This window comes from Chiroxiphia lanceolata, chromosome 3 (genome assembly GCF_009829145.1).
Source record: "Chiroxiphia lanceolata isolate bChiLan1 chromosome 3, bChiLan1.pri, whole genome shotgun sequence".
Lineage (NCBI taxonomy): Eukaryota > Metazoa > Chordata > Aves > Passeriformes > Pipridae > Chiroxiphia > Chiroxiphia lanceolata.
Window position 1 is genome coordinate 79,240,187 of NC_045639.1, and position 18,782 is coordinate 79,258,968.

The 18,782-nt window shown below is 42.9% G+C and overlaps 1 protein-coding gene and 1 long non-coding RNA gene across 6 annotated transcripts in view; one reads left to right on the forward strand and one right to left on the reverse strand.

Moving 5' to 3' along the window:
* BACH2 (BTB domain and CNC homolog 2) overlaps positions 1-18,782 on the forward strand; it is a 190,011-nt gene that overhangs the window by 45,992 nt on the left and 125,237 nt on the right. The window lies entirely within an intron of this gene.
* Positions 10,076-16,854, reverse strand: LOC116784616. The gene is made up of 3 exons (XR_004356168.1): positions 16,746-16,854; positions 15,409-15,467; positions 10,076-10,186 (listed from the first exon to the last, which is right to left on the reverse strand). It is a non-coding gene; the product is annotated as an uncharacterized LOC116784616 (long non-coding RNA).

An 18,782-nucleotide genomic window follows, 5' to 3' on the forward strand; every position in this document is an offset into this window, starting at 1 on the left:
ATGCAGGGGTGTAAGCTCACGGAGGGCAGCATAGCACAGCATCCCCGCTCATCTGCTGCACCTTTGGTGGGGCAGCTGCAGTCCCCACCACCTTGAGCATCGATGGGACAGGGAGGTGAAGTCGCTGCTGGAAGGGGGCAAAGGAGGAAAATGGGGAGCAGAGGAGGGGGGGGCTGGGCAGGGAGCAGGGGCCAGGGAGGAAGACACAGCTCCAGAGGGAAATACTGTGTGCTTTGCAGTTGCTTGTGTGGATAGAAACCAGATGGTGCGCTGGAACACCCGCTTGCTTGGGCGGCGGCAGAGCCAAACATATGGTTAATGGTTAGGAGAAAGAGCTTTTCGAGCCAGGGCTTTGCTGACTGCCTCGCATTACAGATTGTTGCAGTGTGTCATTACATTGCCAAACTAAGTGCTTAATACCCGCTGCGGGCGCTGGGCAGGCATTTGCAGGAAGGATGCTGAGGCTCCCCGGTCAGGGCGGGAGGTTGACATCATGTACAGCCCACTGCCACGCCCCCCACGCCCCCTTTCCCCACTGGGAACCCTGTAAATCTCCCCATTTACAAGCCTAAATCCTACAGTCGGCAGTTTTCTCGTTCTGGGTGTCTTTAATCCATTTATTTCCAACAGCATATGGTTGGTCTTGCCTTTTTTTGTTCCTTTTTTTCTTGATCCTCGAGCAGCTGAATTCACTGAGGCTGCAGCACTGCATTTACATGTCCGGCATCCGAAGTTCCTGCTCTGGGATCTTTGGGCGACACCAGACCCATGTTATCTAAGGAACTGCTGAGCTCATTCATCTCCTTTTCACGGCCCGCTTCCTTTTATTTTTAGCCAAATCCGTCAGGCCTGACAGGCGGGTAATTTGAGCCAGAGAAAGGGCAAAGCTCCAGGTCCTTTCCACAAAGCAATTCTTCTCCTCCCTCCTGGGAAGGCTCCAAACTTGGCCTGCTCCAGGCAGATGGATTTGTTGAGTCATGTGAGATCATTTACACAAAAACACAGCGAGGCAGTGAAAAGGAAAAAAAAAAAAAGGGGAAAGAAAAAAAAGAGAAAAAGGTGGGGGGGAAGGGGTGGGAGAGTGTGCGCTGCCGGGGCTGCTGCGAGCGTAGGAAATGTGCTGTGAGGCAGCTAGACAGAGGAATGCAGCAGATTCATTCTTGTATAAGGTAATGTCTCGTTTACAGTATAGGGTGGAGCCAGCACAGAGGAGAAATCACTCGAAAACAGATTACTCATTTAAAACAAAAATTTTCCTTAAAAGAAATAATAATAATAAAAATTAAAAAAACAACAACCCAACCAACAAGCCAGCAGCGCACGCGGGCGTGCAACAAAGGCGGCGTTGTTGACAGCACCGGATTACAGTAGCGGTAAACTCCGGGCTGGGAGGTTGCTGGAAAATGAGTTTGCTCCGTGATGCAACTGGAGTTTGCTTTGTCTGGCCGCCAGTGCAAGCGGGGCGGCCGAGACTGGGAGCTCAGTGGCAGCAGGGCATGCTTCGCTCCATCCAGTGATGGTTTCGGATGATGGGGAGGGATGGAGGGAGCGATGAAGGATCCTGAGGGGGCAGGCTGGGCTGGGGCATCACTAAGAGTGATAACGAGGGTGGATGTGCATGGAGGGGGGGTGGGAGAGAACCTCTTCTTGTTTTGGTTTTGAGTTGGCTATGGCATCAGCTTCGTTTCATCAGGGAGTAAATTACATTTATTCAGTTGAATGTGAATTTTGTTTTCGTTTGCAACCTGAGCTAACCCCAGCATGTTGGGTTTGGGTTTTTTAAGTGGGTGGTAAGAGAGAACATGAAACTTGGAGCTTTTCAGATCTTGTTACATCCCAGAGAATTAGGTTGGGTTAATTTATGCAGTGTTCTAACAAGATGTGTTCAAATCTTTAAATAGACTGCAGTTAAGTATTGTTAATATAACTTCCAGTTACTCCAGTTTTCTTAGCATCTGAATATTGCTGTTTTGTCCCAGTGACAATTTAAAATCAAGAGTAGGACCAGAAATTGGAACTGGAAATGGTGGGAAACATGCAATAAAACAAATCCAATGCAAAGCATTTCCTAAAATTCTCAGCTACAGTTACAGAACTTGCAGGAGCATGTAAACATGGGTTTGTATTTTAGCATGACCCTTTCCCCTGCTGAGTAGCATCTTCTGCAGACTCCACAGCAGTGTCTGTTGAGGTGATTTCCTCTGGGAAGGAGAGGGTTTGTCTGGAGCCTGCCTCCCTCTAACTTGATCTTGTCTTTCCCTTTACTCGTCCTGCTTCTTTTTACATTTCTGTCTGAAAGACGGCTTTCCCAGCCCGCTTGCCCTGCTAGGCTTTGCCACTGACCACAGCATGTTCAGTGTGGAGAGAGCCTTAACTTCTTCTTCTTACAAGTTTTCTCACTTGGTGGAAACCTTTTGTCTTCCCTGTCTCTTGATCAGGCTACCACCTTATTTATGTTGAAGGAGCACTTGGCAACACCCGAAGTCCCAGCTGGGGTCCTGCACTGCAAAAACCCACAATGGGGTCCCTGCCCCTCAGCTGATGTCTAGATCAGCAGAAGGGTAAAAGTATAAAATGAGAAATACAGCCAGGTTTGGGACCTAGATGTTACAATAAGCTGTGGCCGTAGCACAGCAGCTTTTAATGGGGAATGGCTGTATATTGCTCTGAGATCCTCAAAAAGGTCCTGGAGAAGAACAGCATTGTTATTTATTCTGTTTGCATAGTTATTGTAACTTTCTTTCCCCTCTTCCCCAAAATACATAATTATCCTACATTTTCTGTTGCTGTGAGCAACATTTCCTGTTATTACTCAGAGCTGCAATTCCAGTTAAATTCTCACTTTGTAAAGCTAATCTGCCGGCAGTGGGTGTGGGATTTTCAAAAGACATTTTTGAAGAGCCAGTTTTTAAGATTTTTGTCTGAGTGGACAATTCTGCAAAACTCCCTTTTTAACTATTCACATTTGTTATTGCTTGAAAGCTCAATAGTTTCATCTCTATTTATGGCACTTAAAAGACTTGCAGGTTTTTAGTTCCCCTGCAGAGTGCCCCGCTCCTCAACGTCTCCTTTTTCTGTTTCAAAGATGCCACGTGTGTTGCTCTTTACATCTTTACGTCAGACAACCAGCCCAGCTAGGCAGGTTTCGGGAACTGTTCATGACCTGTCTATCGGGAAAATCAGCCTTACTCTTCCTTCCCCCTCCTTCACAGCCGCTCAACTTCCTCTCCTTCTTCTAAAAGTGTGTTGTCTATCAGATGCTATCAGCCCTCTAATTCTTTTATCTCACTTCTCCTATCATTTCCATTCTTCTGTCTGTCTCACGATTAGACTAGAAATTTCTCTACTGCTGGCCTCTTCCCTCCTCTCGTACTGAGGAGAGGAGGTGCTGCCTCCTTTGGGATCTGAGGAGGGATGAATATGGAGTTCATGCATGTTGTATCATGTCCCATGCTTGACATCAGTTTGCACGGGTAGAGGATGTTATCCATGGCAATTTTTCTTTCAATGCTGCCTTAAGCAACTAACTCCCTCCATCTAGGCTGGAGGATGAGCAGGAGGCTCCCACCAAAGCTTGGTGAGGGAGCCACTGAGAACTTCCTGCTAAGGTTGCTCAACCTACTTATGTTGTGCCAAGGAGAGATGCTCTGAAAGAGAGGTAACCCTTTACGTTTGACTTTAGATTATCCTCTTGACAGGACTGGATAGTGATTCTCTCCCTCAGAAAACTTAGGCAAATTTTATAGTAGTATGCGGTGGTATCTAAAATGAATGGGCCAAGCCTTCATTTATGGGACATAGGAAATAACCTCAAAATAAATAAATCTCCAGCCTGACACCTTCCCCCTAACAGAAAATCATAGAACTTCTAGTGTAGTGGTGGCAATTTCCTCTTCTTCATGTATTCACCTAGACAGCATCCCAGGGGAGAGGCGACATTTATTCTAAAAGGATTAATCTAAATTTCTCTGGAGCTTGAAATCTATGTAAATTTCTCATCCAGCAATGAATTGGTGCAGCAGTGAAGCACAGGACTGTTTGTAATGTATTCGAAACCTAGCTATGTTCTGGATACGGCCAAATCCCATTAACTGTGATTTCCCTGCTTCCATTTTCCTCCTGTTGAGCCTTCTGGATAGCATCTTCTCTTAACAGCTTGTCTGTAGAATCTGCTCTGAAGACCTCCCAACCTCTCCACTCCTCTCAAAGCAAGGGAAACTCTGGGAGCAGCTTATTACGTGCTCATCACCCAACTTTTATTTCTGCTAGAGGGTCTCCACTGGCCATAGGCGAAAGAAGCTTACATCTCTTTCCCTTCCCTTCAGTCAAGCACGGCAGAGGTTAAAGTTCTTTTGGAGATTAAACTTAGCCTGTTGTTTTAGTGATACATCAATCCAGATATCTGTGTATAAAATTGGCCTCTTGAATTCCCTTGGAGCATCCTTAGGGAACCTTAAAAGTTGTCTGAGAGTTTCTAGCAAGGATGTCCAACCATCCTCTGACACTGCCTTTGTAGTATCAAGTTTTTCAAGTTTGTGTTAAAAAATAGTTGTTTTAAGGCTCTGTTCACTCCCTTAGCTTTTCACTGAGAGTTCCTATAGTGTTACTAACTGCTAATGTGATCCTTTAGTTTCTTGCCTTGATTTCATAATAAAATAAATTTATGTCGACAAAAGCCTCTTCTGATCACATGCTGTAGAAATATCTTTTTTTAAACCTGTTTGCAGCCTTTTTATGATTAATGGAAACATGCTGTTGCTTCTTGATAAATTCATTCATGTTTAATATCTATTTGTGGGCCATATTTAGCTTTTAAGTGGATGTGTCACAGCTCTTGAGGCATTTTGGTGGCTAAATAGCTGAAATTAGACACTCTGGTTACTCATGCCCGTTGTTTTCCTGTGTTCATACTGAACTGTGTGTGTTACACAAATATTTTTAGTTATAGCCTTGTCAGATTTGTTTAAGGAAAAGAGATGTCCTCATTTTTCAGAGAAGTTTATGTGTGAGTTGAATTATATTAATGTTTTTTTCTCACTTGATCAAATTTTAAGTGGTAAGATGAAAGAACAACTGTTACTTGCAAAAGTAAGACTTGATTTTGCAGGAGTGGAGCGATTTATCTTTTGTATCCACTTCTCTAACTGCAGCCTGTAAAGACCCTAAAGAGCCCACTAGTCAACAATTTCCTTACTGCAACCAGTGAAAAATCAGATTTAAAATGCATTTAACTGATGCTCCATTCCACATTTAATACGTCTTGATTACTGTGGTCACAGCATAAATAAATACATTTGATAGCTTACAGGATCATGCAGATGTTGGATGTGTTTCTCCTTCATCAGAATACTCCTTTTATCAAAGATAGCTGCTGTCATAGAGCCCCAAGCTGTTGATTAGGTAGAAGGGAATGCCATATATGGGAAAATAAACCAGCACCCACAAGCTAGCTTCTTACTCAAAAATAATGAGATTTCTTTTAGAAAATTCAGCTTGTTGTTTTCTATTTGAATACTTTCTTAAAATTAATAATCATGGCTAGGCTTCGCGAACGAAGATTTGGGAAGGGCTCTACCCACATTTGCTACAGGCGCGCTGGTGGCTAAAGAGGCCAATGCAAGATAGACAAGATCGGTTGCAAAAGGCACAGCAGAAAGACTCCTTGGATGGTATCAGCAGGATACAATTCTTTCTGCGTTGTCTTTTCTCTTCGATGGTGATCCTGCGTGTGTTCTCAAAGGAAGCAGCAGCGTTATGGATTGTGTGTCTCCAGACCTCTCAATTGGAGGCCAGGGTAGACCAGTGATGAAGATCAATGTGGCCAAGGCTGAGATGTTGTTTCAGGGAGTCCTCATATCTCCTCTTCGGGGCTCCTCTTTTGCAGCAGCCATTGGCAAGTTCACTGTAAAGCATGATCTTAGGGAGGTGGTGGTCCTTCATCCTGGAAATGTGTCCTGCCCAGCACAGCTGTGTTCTCAGCAACATGACCTCAATACTTGTGACTGCTGCTTGTTCTAGAACAGATCCGTTAGTTACATAATCTGACCAGTGGATGTTTAGGATTGTACAGAGGCAGCGTTGATGGAAGCATTCTAGGAGTCGCAGGTGGTGGCGGTAAATGACCCATGATTCGGCTTACACACCAAAAGAGTGTGTAACCGGCACCATGTTCTCTAAGGCTGCCTTCCTCATGGAGACGAACTTCGCTGAGAGCAGCAGTGTCGATATTGAGACATGATAGTTTGTGGGCAGTTAGGGCAGAGTGACGCTCAGGACGTCCACCAAAAACATTAATAATAAAATACTGAAAAATAAACTTGTCATATGTTCTGGGAGGATGGCATACACAATTAATATGGGATATCTATCTAATTGTTTTCGGGTTGGATGCTTATTGGCTTCACATAGTACCATGAATGGGTTTGAAGCCACTTGTGGTGGGCTTGGACTAGTCTGGACCAGCTCAGACTTGTTGCTGCCCTTCTCGATGCTGTTCACTATGGTTAACAGTGTCTGAATGTATGGCAGAACCCAGATGGTTATGGTTAAAGAATTCTCCTCCTTGGATGCACTGCTTGGGCACAAGTGTCAGTGAAACCCCTTTTGCAGCCATTGATGTTGTAGGCAGGGGGACCACATGGGGAAGACATCTGGGTAGCACTGTGCTGCTGAGGGTACGCGTGGCACAGCCAGACCTGCTCAGCTGTGTGTTTTGAGAGCAAGAGGTTAAAAGGACAAGGGTAAACCACGGTCTAAAACAGACTCTTGCATCTGGCAGGTCTGTTCTTGAGTGACACTCATTTGGTTACACAGCTCAAGTGCAGCAAGAGTTTCACCCCTGCCCACAGGCTGACAGTCACACGCTCAATGCAAAGTTATTTTTCTGCTGGGCTTCGCCCCTTGTGAGTGTTGTCATTGGAAGTAACAGCAAATTGAGGGACAGAGGTTTATGGGGCATCATGGCCTGTTCAGTGTTTAAAATAAATCTTCTGTGATTAATTCTCCATGAGGCAAAGGGGGAGAGAAGTTCATGCCCTAAACTCTGGAGAATTTTTAGTATTTAATGCTAATTTTAACCCTGAAGCATCAGTGAGTTAAGTAGAGCTCAAAGGGCTGCATTTAGCCTTCATCAGGAAACGCTGGATAGCATTGCTGGAGGAGTGGTGACAGCAGGGAGTCCCTATATGCATGCAGCGGCACTTCTAGAAGAACTAAAGGTTGGTTTTTCCAAGCAGAAATGGAGACACACATGAGTTGGTGACACACATTATGCCACCACATACAGTAGGTGGCAGGAGAGACAAAGTGACAGCTTGTCTGGGGTGGCTGCTGGTCCATGCGCCACAGTAACAAATGAAGGCCTACACCCAATACCTTGGAAGAAAAGTGACATTGAATACAATGCCAAGTGCTTTTGTGAGGTCTGTCATCTGGTATGATCAACACAACAACATAACAAGATGGGAACATTAGCCACATGTATTGCAATGCCCCCATGTTAAGTGCTACACTGTGCGCTGTGTCATGTGTTCCTATGATGTCTTCTGGCAGGTTTCAGGGTCTAGAGGTGTTGTGGCAGCCTAAGCCATTCCCAATTACTGTTGCTCATCCTCTTTCTCTCCCCACATTGTCCTTAGCCAGTACTTCCCCCATTCCCTCTTGCACCAGATTTGGTACTTATGAAGCTGACCAAAAGCTACTCAATGGGGTGAAGTCAGTCAACAACTAAACCAAAGATGTGATTGGATTTTGTGCAACTCAGGGAAGCATCTCACCTCGTGGTCATGAAGCTAGTGTTGAGGTAAAGAAGCAAGCGATAGGAAAAAGGGACTGACAAATTCAGGCAATAGAGGTGCACCCTTGATCTCTACCACCCCTGTCAAACAGGATGGAAGGGGTACTTCTTTAATGGACAGTGAAGTAAACACCGGAGACATCTCTAAGCCAACAACTGATATTTTTGGTCTTCTGATTTGCAGTCACATAAAGTAACCTTAAAAGCCTGAAAAATGTATCCTTTTAAAGCATACAAGAGTCTTTTCTAATGGAGAGGGAAACTGAAGAAGTGAAATTAGTGATGTTTTCCATTTGTCTGTTAGACATATGTCTCCTTTTTAGAGGTGAAAGGGATGTTCCTCATCCCACTTCATTTATGGTGAACAGATTATTTCCTTTCTTACTTATGGGAGATTTGGTCTCCCATGGCACACAACGACAAAATCTGCTCTCGTGCATGTGTAACTTGATCAAAGTCAATGAGATTATGTTTGTAAAACAGAGAAGGTGATCTGGCTCAGGGTTTGTAACTGGAGAGAGGAAGTACTTTTGTTCATTGGTTTAGAGGGAATTAGTGTATGGCTAACATATGCTTACCTGTTTGCTGTGCTTTTTTTCCAAGGATTGTTCCCTGAAGGACTTTTGGTCATGATGGAAGCATCTTCATTGTGCAGGCCTACCTTATAGCCAAAAAGAGCAGACAGCATTTGATTCATACTTGTCAGAGGAGTGTTTAGTACACATACCATCTTCCAGTGATGACTTTAGTCCGTCCTCCTTTTATCTGTACTTAGATGTAAACTTTGAATTCTGGCGTATCAAAACATGCAGTTGTATGATGGTCTAAATTCTGCATCTTCATATGAGATGAAATCCCGTTGAGCAACTCCGTGACTTGTATTCTGCTTCTGTGCCCACTGGTTTTGTGAGATTGTTGTCAGCATTTTTTCAATATGTTAGTGTTGTTTTCTTTGTTGAAGGTGACTGAGAATTAAACTGGTGTTGAAGTTGTATAACTGCCAGTGTAATGTAGTAGCAATGACAAGACATCTGTTTAGGTGCTGGCTTGGTTGTCTTAGCTGGAGAGCCTGACTGCCCCATAGATACAACCTGAGCAGTTCATAGTGATGAAAAATGGAGGCAGGAACACAGTGATTTATTGAAGGTCATGGGGGAAACCTGAAAGGCTGGTACTTAGTTCTCTTCTTCTTCCCCTGCCCTGCTGGAAGCTGAATCCTGTGATTTCTAGTATGATGAAGTTTACTTCCTCTTCCCCTGAGAAACATGAGATTTCCCATTGGAAAAATATTTGTTCTTATCACAGGTACAGACACACATTTACAAATTTAGAACCAAGTTTGACTCATTGCTACGAAACCACTACATTTAGAGAGTAGTTAGTTATAGCTGTAGTGTGCAGATTAAAAGTGGAAATGGGCTCAAACAACAGTTAGTAGCTGCTCTGATGTTGCTTTACATACAACTCAGATAGTTGAGTATCTGGACCAGAGAGGGACCTGGGCATACAAGTGAGTCGAAGCAGCTTTTGAACTGCTCCATCCCTTACACCAAGGACAGGTCCTTTGTCATAGAAAAGCCATTTGTAAAGAATGGGACCTTGTTGGCCAAATTTTCCTTGATTAGGCTGATACCTTGCAGATGCTGATATGTTGATAGAAATTGTATGGCTGCAAATAGTTAATTGGTTTTGTAACCAGGCTTAACTGTATTGCAGAACCAAAGGAGGGCTCTGCTTGGTGAAGAGGATCAGGACAGAGTTCCTATTACTTTAAAGCAGTAGCTGTCTGAGGCTAATTATGAAAAATGTGACAAGTTGAAATACTCATTTTTTAAAATGAATTTCCATAAGCAGCTCATAGACATGTTTATGCCCCGCTGGAAGAAGTCTGACTGCACTTTAATGTTTATACCTGGATTGGTGATTAGGAAAAGATTGTTAAACAACTGGAATTTAAATACCGCTACAGCTTCCTTGTAATAATTTCCCCAAAGGCATATTGGTAATTCTGCTAAATAGAGAGTTTAGTAGACTTTAATAATGTGTACTTTGGAGACCCTATACACAAAGGAATAATGCATAAAACATTCATTATGGTAAACTGCTACCTCTGCATGTAGTGAGGAATCTGTTGGAAGAAAACTGTTCAGTGTGGTAACACATTGTAGGGTGTTAACGGACAGAAGTCATTGTCACCCCCTTACCTAGCACTTACTTCACCTGCTGTGATTGAAGTTGCAGCCTGTATTGTTTTACACAACAATGAATTAATTATTTGAGGTAGACACTAGTTTATTTTCTGAGAAGTTCTTTGAAAAGCAGTGGGCCATGGTGGTTCACAGGGCTTTGTTTTCCTTTCATGTGCTGGTTCAGTATCAAGAGAAGAGGTACCTGGTAGAAAACACAGAATAACATCATTAAAAAAATTTACATAAATACATTAACATTAAAAAACAAAAAAGCAACGTTTGCAAGTGGCTCTAAGCAAGTTTAGTGTTGGATTTTGATTTGTTTTCACTGTGCTGCTGCTGAGGGTCCTGCTGGAGAACAGGCAAGGAAAAGGAAGGAGCAGATGCTTTTGGTGAAACAGTAGGGCATTTATCTCTTTTAATGAGGTAACATCATTAGTGCTGACAAAGTGCTGCAAATCAATATGTGTAATGGACTGCTGCTGTCTTTCAATAATGCACAGGTTGCTGTACTTCTGACCGTTCAAATCTGCTGAATCACAGGTCAGGCTTTATCTCCTGTCTGATGCTAGGTTGGTTTTTTTGGTGGCTTGTTTTTTGGTTTGGTTTTTTGTGTTGGTTCATTTGTTTGTTTTTAACCATTTTGTGCCCCCTCCTCTGATCTTTGCCTTTAATCTCTGAGAACTGGAGCACGCCAGGATATGTGTTGGAGCAGGCAGAAGTGTACCAATTTTCCAAGCATAGGAGCTCATTGAAATGCCACGTGTCTATCGCGGTGCAAGGACCTTATCTTTAACAGGAAAGACTGAGATTGCTAATATCTCTTTGAGCCTGGTCCCTTTTGCCTAGGATGGCTGCAGGTTTTGGGTTGGGTGGGTTTTTTTTTTTCCTTTGTGCACTGCCTGTTTCTTTTAGAGCGGTGGTATAATGTGAGATGCAGTAATCATGTCAGCCAGTGACACTGATGACCTTGACGTTAGTAACAAAGAACTGCAGAAGAAGGAAGAGAGAGAGAGAGGTGACTGTGGCACTGGACAAGGAGTATCAGCAGGTGGAGGGAAATCTGCGGGTCAGAGCATTCCTCTGTTCAAAATCCATTGGTGTAAAAACGATATGCACAGTTGTATGCAAGGTGACTAAGGAAAGAAATCCGTCCTTTATGTCTCATTTTTCATGGTAAACATTACAGCACATTACTATAATACCTTGAAAATAACAAAACCTCAACCAAATGACTCTAAATTTGAAAAAGCCAGGAGGTTTTAATAACGTCTCTGTTAAAAATTACCTAATACCTCCAGAATTCCCATCAAAACCTCCTACTACAAACAGACAACATAACCTAAACATTTGAGGTATGCTGTGTGTTTATCAGAGGGCCCCAGAGTGACATTTGGGCATCCGTGCTGATTCCAGGAAAAGAGCTTGTCGGTAAAAAAGATTCACCTGAATAGATCACACACATCAGAAAAAAAGTGGTTCCTCTTTCTTTTTTTTATCTGCATGCCCCTCGCATCCTGGGCTTCCTAACACCTCATTGCGGTGGACGAATATAAACAGAATTTGCAAGAGCCTGATGGTCCCAGCTAAACACTGCAAGGTCATTCCAGTTTTCCTCTTAATTGCTTTTCTTGCTTCCTTGCACACATCCAACGAACCTCTGCAGCATCCTCAGGTGGACTTCCATGTGTTTTTGCTCAGTCATGATCTGAAAGTCTGTGGTCATCAGAGTTGATATGAATCCAGAATTGTGGGTCTCTCATTGCTCACCCCTGTTGTGTTACCCTCACACTGAGTAGGGGGACACAACTAAGAGCCAAATAAGGTCACAGCTGGTAGGTCCACATATTAGCCTGTACTGAAGTATCTAAGCAACACCACTGAGTGTAGGTTTGGGTCAAGACTAGGTAAAGCTCCATTTATACTCGTTCCTTTTGTTAAATTTATTTGGTTTTCCTGCTGGAGAGATCCCAGGGTACACTTTAGTACACCCAGGGTACAATCAGCATTCCCCACTGCTGAACTGAAAGCATCGTTCTGCAAAGCAACAATCTCGCTAGTGGGTTGTTGCTTTCTCATGCTCTTGACTGTCGTGAGCTGGCAAAAAATAGTGTCCACTAGGTCATAGAAAAGGAATCATCTTGGAAAGCTTTAGAGCTTTTAGACCTTTTTTGTTTTACACACACACACACACACACAACATCCCTTTCCAAAGATTTTTTGTGCTATCTTATTCCAAAAGTAAAACCAGAGTTCACTTACCTCTCCTCCAAGATTGGAACTTCAAAAACCTTACACTGTCTCACCCTCCTCTCTTGCTGAAGGCACTCCAGTCCAATAAATAAATACTTGGATGAGTTTTACTGCCCTTTACCCAGTTAACTAAAACCAGATGCTGCCTTCTTTGTTGAAGGCAAGTCATGCCTACTTCTGTTGCTCCAGCCAATAGTTTCTCAACCAGCTTGGCCTCTGACAGACTGATTAATTTTTAGTGACTCTGAAACAGTTACCAAACCTTTCTGTGATTGATGTATGAAAAGCAAATAACATTGTCCTGAGCTCTTAAGGAGAGAAAATAGCTGGTCATACCCTTTTCCAAGACTATAGATGACCCATCTTTTCTCTCATTTCCCTAATAAAACTGGGGTGAAAGTATTGTGATGGAAAGCAAAGGGACAGGGGATGGAAGGGTTTTAAGAAGTAAAGAGCACCTAGTGTTACAGGCTTCTGTATTATGGTTATGTACTCCTTTTTTTCTCTTTCTTTCTTGTGGATAGTTTATTCAAAGTATTTTAACACTTGGCACCACTTCTCAAGAGGAGAAAATGCAGATCTGCTTGTCAGTACTGTTTCAGGGCAGGCTTAGAGGTGATGCTGCCACAGTCTCGGCTGCTTGTCAGGTTTGGTGCTTACTTCTCATAGAAAATACAGGGAAAAGCCCTGGTGGAGAAGGGCTGTCAGTCTGAGATTGCAGCACTCGTGGGCTAAAGCATGTTTCCCTGACTTTCCTGGGTGGTCGCCTGGCTTGTATGCAGCACAGGGAAGTAGATCTTTTGGAATGTGAAATCGTGCCTTCTGCATTTCTCCCACAAGTATTTTATAGTTTTGACTGGCATGTGGAAAGGAAATGGAGAATAATAGAAGAAAAAACTTATATAACCCTTCAGCTGTGCTTCCTTTCCATACCAAGGTTTTGCATTTAAAGTAAAAAGACCAGTCTTGTGTTGTTATGAAAATCTTTTTTTGAAGTTTAGTAACAAGGGGTTTTTGTATATGAGTAAAGAGGGGGTTTTTTGGTTGTTTTCTCCTTAAACTCATCTCAGTTTACGCAGGTACACTCAGAGAAATGGAATCTGATTCTTAAAAATTCAAACAATCCCTTTGTCCAAGGTAGATTTATTTGATTTCTGATTTTACAGAATTAGGTTGTGAAGGGACTTTGAGTGTTTGGGGATTTTTTTTTGTTGTTGTTCTTTTCTTTTTAGCAATAATGTTATAAACTAGTAAGTATCCAGGCTTTTTAAGTATCATATGTGAGTGCTCTATATGGGATTAGAAGAGAAGACTGTATGACCAGCATCTCTTTTTCCTTATTCTCTCGAAGTGACTGCCATCTACTCACTAGCTGTGTGGTCATGGCTCTCATGGTCTCGTTGAAGTAACATGTCTTAAAAGACAGGTCCTTTACATTTACAGCAGGACTCCTTTCTCCCTCAGGTTCAGCTGCACAACCTGCAAAAGGCAGCCTGCACATGTAAGAAGTTGTCCTTATAGAGTGAGTCTGTGGAGGATCCAGCTTTGATCCAACTGTGAATCAGCCACTTGAGGCTGAGGATCCTTTGTATCTCCGGGGAAGTTACCTCCCTGTAAAAGTAGGATCTTTGCCCTGGTACATATGTTAATGACAGTAAAGTAGTGCAAGAGCATGGGGGGTGAATCAGCATGTGCAAGTCAAAAAGAAATACTTGCTTTTCCCCCAGTTCTGCCCTCAGAGGTAGCTTCATCCTCTGGGGACATGCTCCTGTTTTTGTGAAGAATGCCCAAGGGCTCGAGTCACTTATTTTCTAAGCTTTGTAAATCTGGGTATAAGTGTTACATTGTTCGCAAGGTTCCTTGCAGTTCCCTTCTGGGAACCTGTAAAAAGTATGTGTATAAAAAGTACCTCTGCCTTTGCAGTGGCTTTCGAAATAAAGATCTGTTTCGTTAACTTGAGATGCTTCCCATGGCTTACAGATCTTGGTTTCATCTGGCAAGAGCAATCTGTAATCCGGGGTGTACAGGTAAGGGAGCCCTTCAGAGGCTTGTGGAAAAGGAATGATGCATTCAGCGTGATACTTAAAGAAGGTGAATATTCTGACAGTTTCCCACTGTGTCATGCTATTCAGTTTTGAAAACTGTGGCTTGCAGTGATCCTCTCAGTAGAACAAGGCACTCCTGTCGGGCTCCTGGAGGAACCCAAGAAGCGTACACTTAATTGCTTTGTGAATGATGTGAAGTCTTGGAATGCAATCTAGCCATTGCTCATTAGCTAGCTGAACCTATTAAACCTGGACAGTGAGCAGGACTGAGTCGTCCGCCCTTGATTGCAGGCAGCTAATGGAGCTGTGGGAGCAAGCTGTGACTGTGGAGTGGAATTGGCAGTAGACTCCCATCAACCTTCCCTGTTTTGAACTCACCCTGCACTCCATTTAGACTTCTGGCTTCAAGACAGATGATTTCAGAGCAGCGAGGAGGGGGGCAAGGCAGTGGGTGAAAAGTGTTGTCTTCCCAGCTATGTTAGCTTTGATCTGAAGTTAAAAGCAAACCAGAATTCAAATGGCACCAATAATTTGACATTTAAACCTGGAGAAGCGGAGGGATTTGTCATCTGGCAGTGGCTGGCTTTGATTATTGATTGGTTCTTGTGCAGATGGTTCCACTACACAATGCTAAAACAACAGAAATTGCCCAAATAATATGACTTGGCATCGCTTCAGTGTTTTTTTAGCTTTGAGGGAATCAACTTCGCTTACAAAGCACACGTATAGGTGGTTTGGTACCCATGAAATACATCCGGTCCTGCAAAAGAGCATGGTAGCACTTTCTGGCATCTTCATGCCACACTAGCAGCACAGAAGAAAACAAAATTCAATAAATGTTAATTGAGGATTTTGTTTGGTTTTTTTATAGTAGCTTAAAGAAAAATTAAGATCATTAGAGTTTGCCCAGGAAATTTGAAGCATTTAAACCTTTTAAACACACGGGAGCTTCAACTGAAGATGGATGCAGCCCTGGCTATTTAGTGTCTACCTCTAGAGCACTCTTGGCATTGCACTGAACCCTTGTTTCAGAGCAGTTTGTGCTGCTAGCTAAATTGCCAGCATCTCATCCTTCAGCACTCACATGCCTCCCATCCAGTTGTACTTTATGCCCAACCTTATTTACCTTGTGGATTTTGCCAGGATCACAGCTTGGTGGTGTGGCTTTGGGCCCAATCAGACCATCTGTCAAGGAGAAGGGGAGGAGAAGGTAGTGTGTTTGACATGTTGCTTGAAGAAGCGCATGTCCAAATATGCTTTGAAATCTTTGTTCTACTTGCTTGTTCAATACTTTTAAGGTGGTGTATATTGTGGAATTTTTTCCATTGTGCTGCCTTACTTTGCCTGTTGTGGAGAGATTGTTTCATTTCTAGTCTGGATTCATACATTTTGTTTGTGCTGCTGGCAGATCCTATCAACACCCACTTTTCTCTGATATTTAAACTTTAAAAGATAAAATAAAAATCTTTGGTGTCATAGAACACTGACTTGCTTGTAAAATAGTTCTATATACTGGAGATGCTATTTAAAAATATTGTAGGAGTCTAGTAATACATTAACATTTTATGCATTTCACTCTGAGCAGTCCCAGAGTACTTAAACTGTAGTGCACAGAACTGCGAAGATGCGGTTCTTAGGATAGAGGCTGTAAACCAGCCTTCATTTGCAGAGAGTGTGGGGAGTGATGAGTGCAAGCAGCTTAAAACAAAGCAGACAGAATAAACTGCCTGCTGGAGGAAAATGCGGTGAAAACCACCAGTCTTGGTTGATGACAGCCAGGAGTTCAGCTCAATATGCTGTCAGAGGTGCCCACCCTGGGACCACAAAGCTGTGTGTGGACCTACACCGGGACTCCCTTAGCCTGAGCTGCCCTGGGCTTTGCCACAGCTGCAGATACAGCCCCTGGACCAGCACTTGAGGACAGGTATTTGGAGAGGCAGCCATTGAACCACTGTCCATGTGGGCTCCAAGTTAAGAACTTACTGCCTGTAGAAATCTTCACTGTACTAAAAGTAAGTAACTCCTTTGTTTACCAGCAGCTACAGAGTCACCCACTTCAGCCGTAGGCTAGGCTGGGCCGAGCTGACCTGTTGTGGCCCTGCACTGGGAGCAGCATGCAGACGGGCAGCTGCCATGTGTCCTTTGGTGGCTGGTGACTCCTTACACAATGCCAAAGCAGTTGTGTCCCTACATGTGCAAAACATGTTTCTCTGCATTGTCCTAGATATTCTTCAGCCCATTTTATATTTGTGTCCCTTTGAAACCAGTGTGTGAGTTGATCTCAGATTAGCTATTCTGTACATAGCTCAGCAGAGGGGAGATGTAGAGCTTTAGTGTTAGGACAAAAAAAAACATTTTCAGATGATTTTAAGGCAGCAGTTACATCATTCTGAGAAATTCAGCCTTGTAGAAGCTAATAAAAACTAAAATTCAAGTTTTTATAATGTTTAGCAGAACTAATACCACAATGTGTTTTCTGATTATCATTTCAAAATCTCGGTGACATTTTCTCTGAATGTCCCCGTACAAGTGCTGGTGTTCACATGTGAGAGTCTCGGGAGCAGCTAGGGGGGAGAACAGTAACCTAACCGGTATGTGAGAGCTCCATCTTCCAGAAGGAATTACATTGTGGCCAGATGTGATGTCATGATTCAGGGTTCAGTGAGATGACAGCAGACTCAGAGTCTAGTGTTTCTAGCCAAACAGCATAGCAGCCTGTGCTTCTTTTTCACTCTTAATAAAATGAAGCAATTAATTCTTTTCAGTTTTAAAATCCATCATGTCTAAAAGAGAGAAAAGAAAAAAAGGAAAAAAACCCCACTATTTTATTTTCATTTGACATGACTGTTAGGCAGAAAGAGCCTTCTGATACTTTGAGTTGGGAAGTAATTAGTCTTGGGAGTGTGAGATGGGTTATAATCTTAATGTCATTTTACCATTACTAAAATAGGCTAAGTTTGTCCTTTGCTAATCCATGTAAATCCCATTGATTTAACAGTGTTGTATGGATAAAAATAAGAAACGCAGTGGCCTATATTTTGGGATCTCCTTGTCTAGTGTAAAAGCTTACAGAGCACGTTGTTTGATGAAGCAGCCGTCCCTCTTGTGCGCTAGAACACCGCTACCAAATGCTGGCACAAGCCAGAGCATCACCTGCAGCTGTTGCTGTTTCAGAACTAGCGGGTGAAGCACAAACCCTGTCATTTTCCTAGATTCAGCAGAATATGTGTATGTGCAATTTGTCAGTATGTTTATAGCAAAAAGGCTAAGAGCAGAAAACATTTCTAGGGATGGTGAAACCTGCTTTAAAAGAAATGAGAGGCTTTAAAAGCTTACACAAATCTTGAAAAACGCAAAGGACTGGACCAAACATCGCCATTTCAGTCAAGTTTAGAACCTCCACCTACTTAAATGGGAACACATTTAGATTAGTGCTTTGTGCATGGCAAAGTCATCTCCCTAATCTCCTTTGACTGTGATTTGGGTACAGGGGGGAGGGAAGTGCTTCTAGGCTGAGACTTGTAGCTAAGTTGTCATACAGAGTTAATCTGTTGATTACCACTGGTGTAGATAGATAGGCACTGAATTCTGAAACCTGCTGCTCACTGTATACTTCTGTGCAGTTATTCATTATTTGGAAGCATTCATCCAAGGTCTCCAAAACCTTCTGTTTTTTAAGCCATTTGCCTAAACCATGGCAGCAAATTCTAGTTGCCCGGGTTGATTTTGCTTTGTTTGTGTGTTTCAGCAAGATCCAGAGAGGTTGTGTCAGTTGATCTATACGCAGGTTCCTGCATTTGTCAAGTAAGTGGAGCAGAAATACGGTTTCCTCCTTTCTCCAGCTCTTTTTTCATTTAATGAAATGGGAAATGTTGAAGCTACTGGAAACCTTGATGTGACATTTCTCAATGCAATGTTGTTGTCTCTTAGATTTGGGTCCTGTAAGCAGGTTGGAACATCAAAAGCTTCTGTATCACTGGTCTTCTTTAGTGCTGTTGTTATATGAAGTTGATCAGGAATAAGTGCTCAGGCTAATACATCAGACTAATATATATTTTAAAACACATGATAAAAAGTACTGTCCTGGCAGATGATATTAGTGGTAAAGTTGTTGGTAAAGCTCTCCATTACTATAAAGGATCCTGAGTTTGAGTCTACTGAGAGCAAAGGCTCCAATACAACTGTAGCTGGTGCAGTTGTGATTGCAAGTGTGAACGTGGGTGTCAAATAAGTGAGATGAGTCTCCTGGGAATAAACCTGTACGCTCTGTCGTCCACGAAACCCCCACGTGCTCACCCACGTTGATACCTATGACTGTCGCCTACCTGCTAATGAAGAACAAAATAAAAATCTTCAACAAGGAAGTCTTCCCCCAAGTATGTCATCTTCTGTCTGCTCAACAGGTGCTAAAATAGAAGGCAAGAGAGTTAGAGAAGTGCAGGAGTTTAACTAAGGAGGAGGTGGCCCTGTGTGCTCTCTGGGCTTCCCACATATCTCAAA